This window comes from Berghia stephanieae, chromosome 7 (assembly GCF_034508935.2).
Source record: "Berghia stephanieae isolate SIO BIC M18660-M18661 chromosome 7, UCSD_Bste_1.3, whole genome shotgun sequence".
Classification (NCBI taxonomy): domain Eukaryota; kingdom Metazoa; phylum Mollusca; class Gastropoda; order Nudibranchia; family Aeolidiidae; genus Berghia; species Berghia stephanieae.
The window spans coordinates 35,789,493-35,804,492 of NC_088366.1; the positions used below are offsets into that span (position 1 = coordinate 35,789,493).

Genomic DNA, 15,000 nt, shown 5'->3' on the forward strand with positions numbered 1-15,000 from the left:
CTCTATCATTGTATCCTCCCCTAGGACTTCTATAGATGTCACTGATCCTCCCCCATTCCCAACTTCCGAGCTTCTTTACTCTCATTTTATTTATCTTCTCAAGTAAAGATGGCCAATTCTCACGCTTTCTATCGAAACCTGATCACCGGGGTAAGAAGTTTACGCAACATTAGAGGATTGTGGTAGAGATGCAAGGAAAGGGATCTTGGGAATGATTTTTTTTGTGTGAATGATCTATATTATTTGTGTTTGCCCGGTCCAATTCTTCAGCTACCGCCATGATGAATGAAGGAATAGGCTAGATAGTCGATTGAGGTCTGAAGAAGCTGACGGTGGTGACTATGGGAGCAGGTCTCTCTATCTCTAGGTCGTATGGTGGGGTAGTTGCACACATATGTAATGGCTTGTGATCGTATAGTGGTGTTTTTGATAGATGGTAGTATTATCCTTTGCGTTGTGTTGTAGATGTTAATAATGACGAAAGAGTTCAAGGGCCGGTGATGATAATTGAATGCACAACATCAAAACATTCAAATAAAAGTCCAGATTCCAAGTTTCATTTCTTACAGTTTATTTGTTTGTGATAAATTCAAAATCCAAATCATGATAAATTCCTAATCCAAATCAAATAGCATGGTCATAATTCAATCAGTTTTATAAATTCCAAATCCGTAAAATCAGTCCACATGTAAAGTCAATTTTGCCTAAGTAACCATTTTCAATATACGTGGAATATTTCTAAGTCCGTAAAAGCAAATAAATGATGGTGAGCACAAAAGGTTTAAAGTGTGCAACTCATGGTCAAGTTGAATCCTACCGTTTTCCTCGAAACATCCTCTTTTATCCCTATCAAAATTTTACCCACAATTCCATTGGTTCCACGCCCCCTTGCAGTTTTGACAGTTCCCTGTCAGTCTATAATCCAACCCCTAAGAGTAAGACCAAATCATAATCAAACCTGAAACGTCAATTCCTACATATTGGTGTTAAACCCCGCCTTTTATGATATAATATTACTTTTGGTAAACGTTAGTTCAGTACGCCCAAATAATCTGTACGCCCAAATAATAAATTCCAACTATAATTTGATGCTATTATCCCCAATAACCAAGTAACACCGATCAAAGAAAGTAATTTTCTAGTACTCAATATAATGACCAATCCTTTAACTTTGGAACGTAAAACTGTCCTAGACTACTCAATATAATGACCAAGTTTAACTGATATACAAGCACTGTGAACTCATTAAACCCACTTGCTATAAGCTAACTCTCTTACATACGCCCCTTTCTTAGAATTTAAATTGACTTTAAAACAATTTCAATTCAAAAAAATTACAGTGAGAGATTAAATATATATGTAATGTCCAACTAAAATGTAATAAATAAATGTTAAAATGATAATACTTATACCAGTTAAATATTTAAAAACTTTAAACTTTAAATTCAAAAACACCAAAGTTGATTACAACATTCATATATATCAATTATAGGTTTTATAGTATTATAACATTGATAAATTCACAAACATCAAATTTGATTACAACATCTAAATAGATATATATATCGATTATAGATTTTTTTTCTTTCAAATTACAACATCAACAGTAAGGTATCTATCATTTAAAAGTGATTAAAATTTAAATTTACCAACACGAAAGTTGATTAAACATTTATATTTTATCGATTATACTTTTTAAGGCATTACAACATTGACAGTAAGATATCAAGTAATTAAAAGTTCAAAGAAAAAATATCTTTTCACCTTAAATTCCATCTTCATAGCAATAAAAGTGTTTAATTCTCGTCATATCCCATCACACATAAATAGTATTGCGTGAAAAAGGATGGTTCAAATTCCATTTGTGATATACTCACGTTGTCTTATTCAATCTCAAATTCAACTCTTCACGACATTGGTGATAATCTCAGCTTCCATGTATGTCTACTCATTTACTGACATATCAAAACCAGTACCTTGTATATTCCCTTATATTGTATGATTCCATTTAAACAACATTATTACATTAATTCCTACTTATAATATGTGGTACAAAAAATGTATTATAGACATCTAGATCCATATACGAAGGATTACATTTCAATTAATAATAAAAAATATTTAAAAATAAATCATAATAATAGCATTATCATCATTTTAAAATTCAAGTTGAAGTTATTATCATTCATTGTTCATTGTTGATGTTTCAATTTTTTAAGCTTTTTAAGTCATCAGGGTGTAGTTTACAACTTCATTGATATCAAATTGTTCTTTGTGGTCATCCATCAGAGGTCACATTTCTCAGTAATCCGTTCGTTTTGAGAATGGTCATCCTGTAAAAATTGTCAGTAATTGTTAATTAAGTCATTGTCTCCATTTAGAATGAGTTTTCATGTAATGAAAAAAATATATCAACTATAAGAGTTGAGGTGATTGTATCTAGTCTACTTGTTGCATTGTTGTGTGTGTTGTGGTCACTGAATAGCCCAAGTGTCATAAATTCAATTTAATTATTGTTAATTAATTAAAAACTTTTTCCTCTGTAAATGTCTTCGAATTATCACCATAATGTCTTCACATTCAAATATTTAGTGTTTAATAAATAATCAGACATTAGTCTGTCCGACTTGTTCACATCACATATTTAGTGTTTAGTAAATAATCAGTCATTAGTCTGTCCGACTTATTCATATTTAGTACAGTGTAAATAACTAAATAAGTAAAATCTAACACAGTATGTGATTGTGGGCTGTTACTAAAGTGACCAACTTTTGTAATTAGTGTGTTGTATTTGTTCGAGTCTTTTGAATTTGGGACGAAAAAAGACTCTACAGGTAGCAAACGTATGCTTAACCTGTTGGGTTGTTTCTTGGTCTTGTGACGTCGCTGTAATCCATTCATCTCCGGCATCTGGGTCGATTCTCCTCGTTGATATTTGTGGTTGTCTTGTGTATACGTTGAGTCTCATTGTAGATGAAATTGTAAAAATTCAAGATTAACTGTGTGCGAGATCTTGAATTTAAATGAAGTTTGACTTATCCAGCAAGTCAAAAGAAAGTTGTGAACTCAGCCATGTGTTGACAAAGAGTTCGTGTGTAGTAGTCGACAGAGGTCGTGTGTTGTAATTGTCTGTGTTTGTTGATCGAGTTTTTATGAGGTGGCATGTGAGTACACACCAGGCAGATGATGTAATCTGTAGAGTACCGGTGGGTGATGTGAGTCCACACACCAGGTAGATGATGTAATCTTGCAGAGTTCCGGTGGGTGATGTAAGTCCACACACCAGGTAGATGATGTAATAATAACGTAGTCTAGTAGTGTATGTAGTAGGGTCGAATAAGGTCAACAATATTTTCGTTATTTGAACGCAGGTTGTTGAATATCATACTATAATGAATCCAAGGAAATCGCTCATGTGGCGTTTTGCGATACTTTTTCCTGCATTGTCTTATATACATATATAGCCTTTATCTTTTACAATGATACTAAGACAGGCGTTATTATAATATTCAATGTTTATAAGTTGTAGATATGGGTGCTGCACACTTGTATATTGACATAAGTTTAAATTTGAATACGCTCACCACTGCATATGAAGGAAGTAGTATTGTTCACAATTGGACATCGTTTTTGTAAAAACAATCGTATCTTGAACGTTTATGTAATTATTGACATCGTACATCGTTGGGTATTGTTGTCGTAGAAGTAAATACAAGCAATCCAATTGTTCAATAAAGAATGTAAATATAAAAAGGTTCATGGAAGAAATCTGTGTTGATACAGATATTATTTTATGAATTCTGTCAAGTTTTATAAGTTGAAAGGTACGATGTAATTGAGGTTGCTGTGTAGTTTGTAGTCTGTAGATTGTGTTGATTCTGGACGTATCAATGACGTAGTGTTTTGTCGAGATGCTTACTCCATTTCAAGGTATTCGTGGATAGACCAAAGGGATTAGGACATTTTCCGACCTATGTTGTGGTTGTGTTTGAGTTGCCTCTGTCGTTGTCATCAGCGTTCCCGTTATGACCGATGGTTGCAAGTGTCCTCTTTCGTGATGACTGTATCATGTTTTAGTGCAAACACTACTTCTGCCTTTGATTAACTCGAATTATTCCCTTAGAAAATCCCTAATTTAATGAAATATGATTTTGTTTATGTTATCGTAGCACTTCCTACCATTTCAACTGATTGCCGAATGATTACACACTTAAGATTTGACAATTGAACATAACTTCTTCTTCAACTCAGTTACACACTTTATGATATAAATGTTAAATTCAAACCACGCAGTAAATATTGATTACAATTACAACAGCGAATCTATAGGAGAAAAATATGATAATCAAAATATTTGCAGAAACGATATACACTCTGGTCAATAAAAATTCAATGTTTCGCGCCTTTGCCCTCGGCTTATAAAAATATTCATATAACTCATTGCGACGTTATCTCGCGCCTCTTAATATAGCATTGATAATTGTGTGCGCTTTAACCACGCGCATCGTATTTATAAAAATTATCCGCCTTCTGTATCATTTCATAATGTTAAACAATGCGCTTTAATCAAACGCAAAATAAAATATTCCCGAACGCCTCATTCCTGCGTCTCGTAATTTAAATCATGTGCACTTTAATTACCGCGTCTTACATCACTGCGCTTATTTACCCACTATGCATTTACAGCATTTTACCATATGGGTTACTTATAATTCGCTGATTCTTAACAAGTTAACCACTTGTGTCACAAATATTATCAGCTCACATGACATGATAATGCATTTTCAATATTTTGTTATTCTTCCGTAATAACATTTTAACTCCCATTACAAGACATCAGTCTTTCATAATAATTAATACTCCGTCATTTTATTTGTTCTCCGACTTTAAACCAAAAGTCCGTTATTCCGTTATTATGAGAATATGTCTCCTTTAAAAATCACGATGAAACGCGTTTCAAAACAAAACTAAACAAAACAACGATTGACTCATATTCCGCATAAATCATTTCAACTTAATTTCCAGTGATAAAATCCAAATGTCTTATGTAATCTATTATAACGCCATGTCTCATTACACAACTAAATAAGCTCTGTTGTCGATTACTTGGCTGCGTTAACCACACATTTATTACCAAGAAAACAAACAGATATAAAACTTTGCTCTTTGTCATGAACCCATGAATCTCAAAGAGTCAATATCAACCTACCAATTCATCCCTAACGACGGGAGAAAAATATAATCAATGATGTTGTAATATGACAATAAATACCATAAGACATTTTTCAATTATCAAAACTTATAATTTACGTGTTTTTATTGCCATCGTCTTCTTGAGTCATTTTGACAGAAAATAAAACGTAACAACATTAAATAATGGATCAACTGTTTATGTAATTCCAACAGTAACATACAAAAATTGAAATAAAAAATCGACACATCTTTGTTACTGATATTAACAAAACATTGCCATTAACGGTACAAATTAATATTCGAAGATTTGTTCCGAAACGCCCGATTATAAGTAAACGCATTTTCATTTATTTTGAAAAATAAAACGCACTAAAATATTCATTTAAATCTGCAATTTTTCTTCATCTCTCCCTCTCTTCTTTTTAATTAAATAAAATACGTATAGCATCAATGCATTATTATTATTATTATTATTAGTATTATTATTATTATTATTATTATTATTATTATTATTATTATTATTATTATTATTATTATTATTATTATTATTATTATTATTATTATTATTATTATTATTATTATTATATTTGCCGTTCTATAATATATTGTTTTCACTTTTTGAATATAATATATTGCCCTATATATCTATATTTTTTTAAAATTTCCTTTTCTATCTGTGACTCTTAATTTAAATATTATTTAGTATATTTATCTATTTTTTTAAATATCGTCTTTTGTCAGAATTTAGGAATCATCTATAATTTCAATTTTTTTTTTTCATATTTCAATACAAAATAATTCCACTACTTCACCTTCAAAATTGATATTCATTTTCTTTCCCAAATAAAACTATTTCCCTATCTGTTCACAATTTTCACTTCAAAATTCGAGTCTCACAAAAACTTCAATATATATTAACACTGCAACAATACACATTTCTTGTGTATCCATGGTTCGGAATAATAACATCTTTACATCCTGGTACCATGGCTCCAAAAAAAGATATATAAGAATCCTGAGACACGACACCAAATAAGATACATAATGTGGGGTAGTTGCACACATATGTAATGGCTTGTGATCGTATAGTGGTGTTTTTGATAGATGGTAGTATTATCCTTTGCGTTGTGTTGTAGATGTTAATAATGACGAAAGAGTTCAAGGGCCGGTGATGATAATTGAATGCACAACATCAAAACATTCAAATAAAAGTCCAGATTCCAAGTTTCATTTCTTACAGTTTATTTGTTTGTGATAAATTCAAAATCCAAATCATGATAAATTCCTAATCCAAATCAAATAGCATGGTCATAATTCAATCAGTTTTATAAATTCCAAATCCGTAAAATCAGTCCACATGTAAAGTCAATTTTGCCTAAGTAACCATTTTCAATATACGTGGAATATTTCTAAGTCCGTAAAAGCAAATAAATGATGGTGAGCACAAAAGGTTTAAAGTGTGCAACTCATGGTCAAGTTGAATCCTACCGTTTTCCTCGAAACATCCTCTTTTATCCCTATCAAAATTTTACCCACAATTCCATTGGTTCCACGCCCCCTTGCAGTTTTGACAGTTCCCTGTCAGTCTATAATCCAACCCCTAAGAGTAAGACCAAATCATAATCAAACCTGAAACGTCAATTCCTACATATTGGTGTTAAACCCCGCCTTTTATGATATAATATTACTTTTGGTAAACGTTAGTTCAGTACGCCCAAATAATCTGTACGCCCAAATAATAAATTCCAACTATAATTTGATGCTATTATCCCCAATAACCAAGTAACACCGATCAAAGAAAGTAATTTTCTAGTACTCAATATAATGACCAATCCTTTAACTTTGGAACGTAAAACTGTCCTAGACTACTCAATATAATGACCAAGTTTAACTGATATACAAGCACTGTGAACTCATTAAACCCACTTGCTATAAGCTAACTCTCTTACCGTATGACGTAGAATTCTGATCCCTTTTACTGTCATGTCTGATCATTGCTTGTCAACGGATATTATTGGTATAAACTAGTTCTCTAGCAACACGAGTTGGTCATTTCATTGTGCGTTTGTATGGCTTATATAATTTATTGATTTTAACAAATGCCTGCTCATTGTTTTCGTTAATTTTATTTATTGTTTTATATTTTAAGATGGTAGGAGTGTCTGGATTTCTTTTTGGGGCCGTATGCTTCATGATTTGTAATTTCATCAATTTGTAGGTTCAGCTCTTAGTTAAAACACACGATGATTATTCTTCAACATGTTCAAGATCAATTCGGTCCCAGCGTGTTTAAAACTGTACTAGTTTGTTCTTATTGGAATTCTCCATTCTTGTGATAGTGGTTCATTAGAATAGCTCAGTGACGTGTTATATGGGACTATGGGGGAGCTGCATTCTTTATCTATGCAGTAAATTAATAACACATTATTGTTAAAATACCTCATTTCATCACCACCAACGTTATCGTCGTCTTTGTCTTATCTTCGTCAGCGTAGTCAACAAATATTATAATTTAGTCATAAATGTAGGTTACTCGTTTATTTACTTGTTAATGCCGGTCGATATATAGGGTCTATGAAGAACCTTCATCTGTCTCTGTCCCTAGCGTGCATATTCCTTCAATACGTTCCGATCTCTTTCCCTGTCCCTTCAATTATTTTTCTCCACATTGTTCGTCTCCAAGTTGTTTTGCTTTTTCTTCTCATTCTTTTACCTTTCTCGGACCCAATGAAAAGCAGTTATTGTGATGTCACCTCGTTCTTTCCTCATCCTATCCACCTTAACTGACGTGTACTCATCCGCAGGTCTGATAACCCAAACTGTTATGGGCTAACAACAATGTTAAATCATTAAGCCCATAATTGATGGTTGACCCGTTTCTAAGCATTAAGCATCAGAATATTTCCTACGTTTACCCTGTTTCGTCCCCGTGACTATTTATTTCCTGTATGAAAAGGCCTGAGACACCCTTAGTGCATTTCAAACACACAAATAGGTCAGGCCCAGTTAGTGAGCATTACTGATAAAGGAATTGCATCGCAAAACCTGACGACACGATGCATTTTTTTTCAACCATCTGTGTTAAAATTTTGAATGATGCTCAGGATCTGTGGACTGTTTAATCCGGGTGATAGCAAGCACTTCAATTGGCTATGGGTCTTCGGTTCGCGGTCAGCGGTTGATTTTTGGGCCATAAATATACTTTATTTTAAATTTTCGAGTCAAAAATAAAACAAATGAAATGTTAATTCGACTACTTTTAATATAATATACGATAACTGACGTAATTTTCAAAAATCTATGCACTGTGTGTTGATTGAAGACCTGAAGGCTCGAGCTATAAGATAATAGTTAAAAAGGTCTCCATACCAATAGCTTAAGTGACATAGCAACAATCTGCTGATATTTACACCCAGACCTTGACACCTTTATTAATAGGTCCCTGACATGATGCATTTGATTAGGAGATCCTCTTATTAATTTTAATTTTTTTTTTTTTTTTTTTTTTTTTTTTTGGGGGGGGGGGGGGGGCTTGAATATGTTTTGTATCTTTTTAATGCATGCAGTGTGAAAAACAAAAACAAATAGCCTTGGGATGTTATTTAACCAATTAACCGACATACTCCAGAAGACTCGTCTTTAAAAATTTGGACAGGAAACCCGGCCTTAAAATGTCGATCTATTTAAATGGCCCTCATCTTGGCAAAAACTCTCAATCCTGGAGTTTCAGGCAGAAGACCTTGAGAGGTATCAGATTTGAAAGTTTTTGCCAAAATGAAAGTAATTTAAATCGATCGATATTTGAAGGACGATTTTTCTGGCCATTTTTTCAAATACATATTTTTCTAGAGATTTTCTGATGAACGGTAGTTCATTGGTTAATTAGATATAATATGTAAATTTTTGTCATCGTGTTTCAGGTGAGTGATTTCTTAGATATGTGTGTGTGTGTGTGTATGTGTGTTTGTATGTGTGTGTGTGTGCTTATTTATGTATGGGGATGTATGTAGGTGTGTAAGTATGTGTGGTAAATGTTTCTTTTTATATTCACACATAACTGCCAGTATAAAGTGTGAGTGTGTGTTACAATCTCTTCTTTGTGAGTCCACAATGTGCACGTGCGTTTTATGTTGGGATGAAAAGACTGATTGGGAGTGAATGCAACAGATGTTTGCAGAAAATCCTTTGAGCTCTCTCATGGTCCAATATTAGATTTTGAAATATATAAAATTGTATTTTAATGTCAATTTATGAGTCTATTGTTGCGTGTGCGTGCGTGTGTGTGCGTGTGTGTGTGTGTGTGTGTGTGTGCACGTGTGTTATACATGTGGGTAGGCTAATGCGGGTATGTCCGTTCGCTTTTCATCTTCATAAGTTGGTGTGTTTCCTTTTTTATTTCATGCTGAACTCAAGTTCTTCCATTACCCCTGCTGCTCTCTCTCTCTCTCTCTCTCTCTCTCTCTCTCTCTCTCTCTCTCTCTCTCTCTCTCTCTCTCTCTCTCTCTCTCTCTCTCTCTCTCTCTCTCTCTCTCTCTCTCTCTCTCTCTCTCTCAGTTTCACCTATCGGTCTGATGATGATGATGATGATGATGATGATGATGATGATGATGATGCTGAGTTTTGGGAGATGATATTTTTTGTCTTGTAAATCATATCTCTGTTATACACTGTATTATTTTTGTTTTGCATATATATTTTTATTTTAAAACTTTTGAGTGTGTTCCTCTTACTGGGAGCCTGTGCTTGTGTTAGGATGAGACATGTCGATGATTTCAAACTAAGTATAATTAAAGTATGCTCTTGGAGTCTCGATCTACATCCTTTCTCTATTTGAACCATTTCCCCTTTTGTCTTACCTTTGATTTGGTGGTTTAATTGTAATTCTATTGACAAAAGATAAATAGTTTGATAAACTGTTCGATATATATTGTAATGACAGCTAGGGCTGGCACGAGAAAAATTGTTTTTAAAAATAATCTGTGGTCTCAACTTCATTCTATCCATTGTCTGTTTTAACTATTTTGGTTGTATGTTTGTATTTTTTTGTTTCCATTTAACCCCTTGCGCGCGTGGGGCGTGTTGGGGGGAGCGATGTTGTGTGTGTGTGTGAGAGAGAGAGAGAGAGAGAGAGAGAGAAAGAGAGAGAAAGAGAGGGGGTGGGAGAGAGAGCGAGTGTGTGTTTGTGTGTATGTGTGTTTGTATGTATGTGTGTGTGAGAGAGAGAGAGAGTGAGAAAGAGAGGGGGTGGGAGAGAGAGAGAGAGCAAGTGTGTGTTTGTGTGTATGTGTGTTTGTATTGTGTGTGTGTGTGAGAGAGAGAGAGAGAGAGAGAGAGAGAGAGAGAGAGAGAGATTGTGTCTGCGTTTAGTCTGATTATGATTTCATTTTAATGCTTTTCTTCATGACGTCAAAGATACTGTAACCACAGCTTGTATTATCCATTTGACCGACAGCTAGGGGTACCCCTACTAAGTTATTTAAATGTCCTTTTAAATTTTATATTACACCAACCCCCTGACCAGAGTGAAATTCGAAGTACGGGAAGCCACGGGGCCATCTGTTACAATGTGATATGTATAATAATTATATAGTAACATGTGTTGTATTGAATGGGTAATGATACCAATATCCTGTGTGCTTGTACAGTCGAAGATATGCTAACGTTTTAATTAAATCCCAGTGTTTCATGTTTTGTTTTCCTCTGTTTTCGCTGTGTCATTAATTGATTTTTAATTAGAATGCTGTGTAGAGTCGAGGCTGGTCTTGGTCATCTGAGCGTGTGTGTGTGTGTAAAGAGAAAATGTCCTAAGAACGGAAATTATTGTTTTTGTCACAGTTCTGCCGCTTATGATTTGATGAAGCATTTTTTTTTTCACGTTTTATTTGTCATTTTTCAAGCATACCATTTAAAACAGTAGACCCAAAATTTATTAAGTTTGTTCATTGCACGTGCTTGGTACTTCAGTCGTATATTTATTTATTTATTTATTTATCTATCTATCTATCTATAAATCTATTTACATTTAGTATTTATTTACCTCTTTCTAAAGATAATCTCCCGCATATTGTATTGTTTGGAGATGTAAAGGGCTTTATAATGGACTCCTTCAATAATCCAAAAGTTGTTCCAAGCTTTATTCATAAAAAAGGAATAAAATTAATAGTGTTGTAATATTTGTTCACACTATTCACCCACTCCTGGGCCAATTTTCATGGACGAGGACTAGATTTAGTTATTTACTAGTCTAGGAAATGACTTGCTAGTCTTAAGCCTAAACAAAGCAAGTGATTTAAAAAATCGGATTTCATGAACATTTTCTAGTCTCGGATTAGCTAGTCATTTGCATTGAAGTGGGCGTTGTAAGGACGGTGACTTAATCTGCTGTTTTATGCTAGAAACATCTTGCTCTCCGGTACATGATGGCATGTAAGATACCAGCCTTCATACTATCAGCGCAAACGATTTCCAACGAGGAAATGAGCAACACATCCGGTAGAAATAATATTTATTCGTTCTTTTTATATTTTAACTTACTTTTGTCATAATGAATCAAATCACGTGATATTAACTTTGGACTGCTAGACTATAATTGGTGTCCATCATGGTCTACATTTAATACAATGAAAGTTTCAATGAAACTCAAACAAATTGAGCCCCGCCCCCCCCCCCCCCCCCCCCAAAAAAAAAAAAATGAAAAAGATAAAGTGTGTTCTGATGAATCACATTATTTCAGTCAGTTACAAAGCCAGCAAAACAACTTTCAAAACACTATACTTTCAAATCATTTTTTTTTTTTTGGTTGTTCTTTGACGCAAATCCTTCACTGGCAACTCACAAGCCCATTAGCTTCAGTCTTTTTCTTTTAGTTTTTGCTCACAAAAATGTGTGCTTTCGACGATCTGCACTTATCTTATAGTTTTTAAATGCAAGTGTCAATAGCGGCAGGACACTTTTTGCTTCTGCCATTCGTAACCGACTTATTTTCCTTCCGATTCGAAGCTCTCTTATCTAAAAATAACTGCTATCTTGTTGATGCTGTGACGTAACTTAGTAACTAGTCACTAAGCTTGTAAAGTCCTGCCTCTGTAAATGACTAAAACTTGGCCAAACTTAGTCCGAAAGTGCATTGATTTTAGTCTGGGACTTGCTCACATGAAATCCGATTTGTTCTAGTCCTTGACTAAAGTCAGAGATAGTCAGAGACTAAGCGCTCGTCCGCGTTCGTGAAAATGGCCCCTGCATTGTCCCCAAGCCCTACCATGGATTGATCGTAGATTTGAAGTTTCGCATTATTATGATTTAAATGTTGCATCTTTTTCTGATACCGTTTTTGGGATTTGTGAAAATATAAGCAAAGAAAGAAAGAACCCCCCCCCCCCCCCCCAAATAAAAAAAAGAACCCGAATCCTCTTCAATATGTACTTTTCTTAGACTGTGACACTTATAAATGCCACTGAAACTTTTGCCCACCCTTTTCTCACACGAACCAAAAAAGAATGAAGATTATTTGTATAGCCTTACATACATATACACAGACTCGAATCTCCCCTCTCCACGTCCCACTCTCCATAATTCGGTCTACAGAGTTTGGATTTAAACTCTTTGTAGCCAGCGTTCAATTTTACTCTAACTTGTCATCAAATTTTACACTTTCACCAAACAAGACAGCGTTATGACACGGGCCTCCATCATCTTTTTCAACCATCCGATGGCGAGATTACTTTTCAATCAACAAATTCGTCTCATATTTATATTAGTTATCTGTGGGCTTAACCGTTTTTTCAACCAGACAGCGATGCGACTCTGGCTTCGTAGCTGGTGTCTTGTTGAAAAAGGTTATGACCGCAGATAATTCGGTAAAAATCAGACGAATTTATTGAATGAGATTAATCTCACCGTTAAAGGGTTAAAATAAAGATCTGATTGACTAACCTTTATACCCATTCGCCCACCATTTATTCTAACCCTCTTTCTTGCCCATTCTAATGAGGTGTTTGAAGAGGAAGAAGAAGAAGAAAGGGCATGAAACATCCAATGACACTCGTCCATTTCCACTGTGGTTCGTTCTTTGATTGCCGAGACAATTTTGACACAACCGCCAATCCACATCATGGTCTGATCCATACACACTTTAAAGTGGTTGATGTTTAGAAAAAAAAAGGCATGTGCAAAAGCAGGTCTTTATGAAATGTATTAACAGGAAGGCTACAGTTGCAGAAAAAAAAAAATGCCCGTATACAAAAATTTATTTTATAAAAATAAACAACCGGCCAAAGTAAATCTTTTTTGTTTTTTTTTGTTTTTGGATTGTAAATTGATAGCTTGGTTGTTTTGGGGGGTTTTTTTTTCGTGTTTTTAGGGAGGTACTTGTCTTCTTCTTCTTCTTCTTCTTCTTCTTCTTCTTCTTCTTCTTCTTCTTCTTCTTCTTCTTCTTCTTCTTCTTCTTCTTCTTCTTCTTCTATACTACTACTACTACTACTACTACTACTACTACTACTACTACTACTACTACTACTACTACTACTACTACTACTACTACTAACACTACTAGTACTACTACTACTACTACTACTACTACTACTACTACTACTACTACTACTACTACTACTACTACTACTACTACTACTACTACTACTACTACTAACTTCTAATAGTTAACAAGTAATGCAAATCACCTCCATAGCTGGTTAAAATAAGTTATCCTTATTGAGTGCCTTACTGCAGATCATGACATTCCATCTTTTACCAATAATAAATAGATATTAACGGATATATTCTTATCACGGTTTTAACAAGGTCTATTCATTTTACCGAAATTATACTGGGAGATGCACTCGGGAAGAATGTTTTCGATTATAAAAAAATATAGTCAGACGTTTAAATGTATCAAAGGCCATGCGTGACCTTGACATTTTCTTTATTAAACTTCAGTTACCACATGGCCGTTTGAAACACCGCCTTTAAATGAATGCTGTGGAATTGTTGTCAAAGTCAAAATGTCATTCAACGGCTTTGAAACGCCCAATTTTTGCTTGTTGTTTTGATTACGACGTGTACTCATTTGCAGGTCGGATATCCCAAATTGTGATGGGCTCACTGTGGGAATAGAAATACTCTCAAACCAACGAGAAATGCTGTCCTCTATAACAATGTTAAATCGAGCCCATATAAGAATTGTGTTCGGTTATCAGACCTGCAAATATGTGCACGAAGTTTGCTTTTGTATAGGTTTACTGCCAGAGTGACATATGCAGCACAGTCTTTAAAAATGTGAGAAATCGGATGGCAATAGAAAATTGAGTAAAAATAGAACATGGCATTGGCGCACCGTCGAGAATAAAATAAAAATAATGCAATGAGGTATATTTTTCGATCTCGTCTCATCTCATCTAACATGATAAGTTCACATGAGAATTGGCAAATTATTGATCACTCATCAAACACTGACTTTGATTGTGTGGTCCATTAATTGTGTCTCCCCATCCCACGGGTTTGGCCAACATGCAACGTCTAGCAACAATTTTTCACATTAATTTTTCTTTTTTTTTTTCAAAACCTTAATTGTATTTGAAAATGAACAGCCAAAATCTAGTGCGCCAATTGTCACATAGAACTTCTTGTGAAGCCATGTAGTGCTGCAAATATGAAAGGATTGACGGATCTCAACAACTATGTGCCTAATCTCATTCAGCTTTGTCGCAAATCGTCAGTTGTAGGTGCTTTGCGACACCATGAAACTATGTGATTTGAAACTGATAAAACTGGTCTTGGAAGAAAAGGACTAGCAGCTAACATATCAGATGGTTT

The 15,000-nt window shown here is 34.3% G+C and overlaps 1 protein-coding gene across 6 annotated transcripts in view; it reads left to right on the forward strand.

The window, feature by feature from the left end:
• Positions 1–15,000, forward strand: part of LOC144977156 (epithelial splicing regulatory protein 1-like) — a 140,112-nt gene that overhangs the window by 53,326 nt on the left and 71,786 nt on the right. The window lies entirely within an intron of this gene.